Genomic DNA, 4,870 nt, shown 5'->3' with positions numbered 1-4,870 from the left:
GTGTACGTGTTGGTCATTTGTTTTACCGTTAATTCGGAAAAACCAAAATACGGAAATACCATGGTATTCTCGTTTTTCGTTTCAAACCAAGAACGGGAAAACGGAAATGGTCGGTCGTATTTCCGTTTTTCGTTCTGAATTCAAAAACGGAAAAACCAAGAACCAAAGTCCCCCAAGGTCCGTGTACGTTTTAGTCATCCGTTTTACCGTTCAGTCGGAAATACGGAAATACCATGGTATTCTCGTTTTTGGGTTTTGCAAATCCCTTTTTATTTTTTCCTTTTAAAACGAGACGCAGAGCACAACAGGTAACCCGACAGAAGAATATTTCAAAATAAAAGTGAAGGCAATATAATGACCGTATGCAAGAAATTAATACATTAATTAATTAATCTGGGCCGATGGGAGTGCGTTAGCATCAGTAGTTGCCTATATGCTGTTTAATATTCATTTATCTATGTACACAGCAATAATCAACTTTTCGATTAATCGGTGCATTGTTTGATGCAATACAGTTCGTGATATAGTTTAATCAAAGTCATTTTCGTGTTCAGAGTTGTAGGCACTGATATTTATTTTTCCACCGTATTGTGCTGTTGATTTAGTGAACGTGAAGTAGATGCAAAGTCCAGATATGGGTCCAATCTGCCTGTGAGGTAGTCAGTGATCCAGGAGACGGTGGACGCGTTCACCCCCACCACTCGCAGCTTCTCACTCAGCAGCGCTGGTTGGATGGTGTTGAATGCACTGGAGAAATTAAAGAAAGTGATTCTCACACACCTCCTTCACGTTGTTCTGCTGGAGTTTGGCCTCCAGCTTCCTCCTGTAGGTGTCCTTGCACTCTCTGATCAACAACTTCAGGTCGCGCTGGACTCTCCTGAGCTCGTCCCTGTCGCCAGACCTGAAAGCTGCCAGATTGGACCCATATCTGGGTTAAATGCTGTAGTCCAAATAAAATGACTTCAGTTTTAATGCCATTGAGTTACAGAATGTTTGACTCGAGAATGTTTTAATTTGTTTTCCCTAATCTCAAAAGACAAGAGCAAAAACCAGATTAATTGGTTCTCTTTTCTTCTTTGCTGCCATGTTACCGGTCTCGTGACCCCTCAGATTGATCTCTGGAGCTGTAGGCGGATGCAGACTGTCAGGATGAATTGAGTTGGGAACCAATGCAACAGACTACCAGCTATTTAGCATGTTGGACACACCAGCATGACACTGTCGTAAAATTCCCATCCAATAACACTGGTCTGCAGAAGACTGCTGTGGGAGGAGGGCTGTTGAAAACTGCGACCGTGATATGAGAGAAAAAACATGTCTCGAAATGTAATTGAAATTGCAGTTTAATGATATTGGAATGTAATTTTGTAGGAAAAATAAATGTTTCTAGTGAGATACAATATTAGTTTCCTCTTTCGTTGTAAATTGGATTAATTTCCTCTATCATCACAAAGGTCAAAGGTCGCATTTTGCCTGAGTACAATGTGTTGGCCTTTGTAGTGGTTTAAATGATCAGATCCCCTTCCAGGTAGCAGGTGCTTGTGATTCTATACAGGCAGTATTACGCGTTTAAATAAAAAGTTTGGAATTTGATGTGGTACTTATTTCGCTTTCAAGTCAATAAAGTAGTAAAGGAAAAATGAAGTTTGCTAGTGTAATGCATGCACAGAAAACACATTGTGATAAGTGTAACCACAAATATTAACAATATCTGATGTCATTGATCTTGTTTTGAACAATAAGATTAAACAATAATAAAATTCTAAAACATTTATTGAATTTCAAATATATTCTTCTTTATATATGTATATATATATATATAATAGTACATTGCAAATACATTGCCAACAATTGTACTCTTTGCAAATATATAAAATATACTAACATTGTATGTCTAACAATTTGCAAATTAAATCTTTAAACACGCTTTCAAATAAATGTAATATAGTGCATTTTCGAGAAATACAACAAAAATATACTTAACAGAGAGCAAAAAAATTCTGCTTGAAGTTTACATGGTACATGTATTACTAAAGAAAACAGAATGACCATGTGTCAAATTAAAACACAGAACACTGAACCATCAAAACAAATTGCACCGCTGCAGACTCTCGCTCACGAAATAGAAACTCAAACATGCTCCACATTATGTTCCTTTCTTTTGGTTGAACTGCTCGTTGTTACACTTCCGTCTGATGACCGCTCGCACGTCCGAGGCACTCGTCTGCGGAAACTCTTGAATAACAGCATCTGTTAAGAGAAGAGACGAGAAATGATGTCAGGATTAACAGGATTAACATTGAGGAACTATATCAATATGATATGCCAATATTCCTACCAGTGCAGGTCGAACATATATTTCATCACGGGTGGTGTGTTTACCACGAACATGTGATCCTGCTGCTTTATAAATCACAGAAGCTTTAAATTGTCTACATACGACTCAAGACGATGACCTACCTGTTGAGGCCTGCACTTTGGCAACATCCAGTTGTCTTTTCGGTGGTCCCACTTTCCCAGACTTCCCAGTCAGGGTGGACAGTGCAAGGACCTCCTTTGTGAACACCAGAGCAGCCAGCTCCTGGCAAAAAAGGGTCATGATCGATGAAGCCGCAGGAAGGCCCTCTTTGAAACCGTCACTGTGCTGCCAGCCAAGGCGTGCTGTATATGAGAGAATCAATGGAACACATTCATTTTACATTAGTTGGAAGATCTCTCCCTACCTATTAGGAATTAATAGACGTTATTCACATATGAATACAATGTGCTTCATTATTTAAAACAGTGCTAGTAGTCTGTACATCCCTCTATGGAGCGGTACCACCAGTGGTGTGGAGGTTCCCACTCTCTACTAATTCACATGACTGATGTGTGACACATGTAACCTAGTAAATCCCATCACTTCATTTCTGACACATTTTAACTTGAACAGCAGACGATGGTGGGGAAGACAAAAGGAACGTGGTGTCATTTTTCTATAGCCCTTACACTGTGCAATCAACATTTACTTCACAATGACAAGTTAAAGCTAAACAGTTCAGCATTGTTTTAGTTTCTCAAAATCAGACATGTTCTATTCAACAGGCGTGAACTGAGTTTTTTGTGCTGTCGCAATGACTTGTTATAACTATTAGTGATATTAGGATCTTAAAACATTTTCTGTAATACAAAACAGTACATGTGGCTGGTTACATTGACTTACCATAGACTTCAGAATGAGATGCCCATCATCTTCCTCAGGTTGGATGCCCGGAGGATGGCAGCCCGGAGGATGGCCGCCCTTTAAGGGTTGAAGGCACTTGTCGCCTGTATAAAAGGATTACAGTTGTTGAAATATCCCTCAAAACATCAATAATTGCAAAAAATGTCTAGAATATATATAGGACCTATGGCGACCTTAAAAAATACACTGACTTCATTCTACATTCTCTTCATGGAATAATGAATTATCTTAGTTCTGCTTACATGACCCTACTACCTTTACTTATAGTTATTCTCATAAAGCACAACCTGGTGATTACTGTCACTTTACTGAAGCCTGCTTCTGGTGAACTCAGACTAGACTTACACAAAGTGAGCTGGTGTTGCTCTGTAATGACTCAGCGTCGAGAGACAGCGAGATCCTTCTTGTGGCACTGGCACCTCTGTGTCACTCAGCGTCAGTCTGTGTCACTCAGCGTCAGTCTGTGTCACTCAGCGTCAGTCTGTGGCACTCTGTGTCACTCAGCGTCACTTAGCGGCAGTCTGTGGCAGTTCAGCGGAAAGAGTCAGCTGTGGCAGGCGAGCATAGTTCGACCCGTCAAGAAGCTGCGGAGCTGAGGGGGCGGAGTCACATTTCCTGAGACATTTCCTGAGAACACCCATTGTTGTTATGACAGATCAGCTTCCATTAATCAGTTTTATGATTTTAGTTGAGTCACCGGAGCCCCCTGTTCTCTGTATGCATCCTTAGAGTAAGTACGTTGTACTTTTTTGTTTGTCATTCATTTTATTTAAGTATGATTTTGCTGGTTTTGCAACAAAATGGAACATAATACACTCTTTCCAAATTATTACTTTTATAGTAATTTACAACAATCGGCTAAAATAATGAAAATAAATCATCTGTTTTATTATCAGTTGCTGGTGTTGGGGTTCTGGCGACACCTCCTGGCTGGTTGAGTCCCTCACATGGGCCTCCCCTCCTCACAAATGACCTAGGGTCTGATCCTTGCCCCCTTGAGATGACCACACGTCCACCTTCGGTCCACCGCGGAGGTGGACCTTTCATTGGCCGACAAGCCGTCTCCCGCTGTGCGCAGAGACCCGCTTATAAGCGGCAACGCAGCCCAAAATCGGTCTCTTCGCTCTGGACTTCCGTCTGGTCTCTAAGAAGAATCACCAGAGGACCCGATCGACCTCAACCCCCACTCATCTCAGCACGCACGTGCCATTTCGCTGGTCAAAAACCGACCACGTCGTTTCTGAGTTTAAGGCCTCGGCCCGCGAGAAGCATCCTTCCTCCCACGCGCCGCTCCCCCCCCTTCGTGTACACGCTACGGTACTAGGGAGACCAAACAATCTTCCTTCACCGACCATTACCGGGAGATACGAACCGACACGTGTCTCAGCCGACGTTGGAAACCACAGGCCCTCCTCTCTGCAGCGAGCCGGGCCGAAACAGCAGCCGCTCACCAGCGACGCCGAAACAGCAGCCGCTCACCAGCGACGCCGAAACAGCAGCCTCTCACGCTTTTCTTTTTCCTCCTGGAGGAGGAAAAGACCATTCATCGACAAACCCTCTACAACCTTGCCACGAAGCATCTCATAGTAAGAGTTACGGTGTCTGGGCGTAGTTTAGCTTAAATTAACTTAAGTTTAATTCAGGCCA

The sequence above is a fragment of the Melanostigma gelatinosum genome, assembly GCF_949748355.1.
Source record: "Melanostigma gelatinosum genome assembly, chromosome: 5".
NCBI lineage: Eukaryota > Metazoa > Chordata > Actinopteri > Perciformes > Zoarcidae > Melanostigma > Melanostigma gelatinosum.
The sequence above is the reverse complement of the archived record's forward strand: the minus strand, read 5'-3'. Positions refer to the sequence as shown.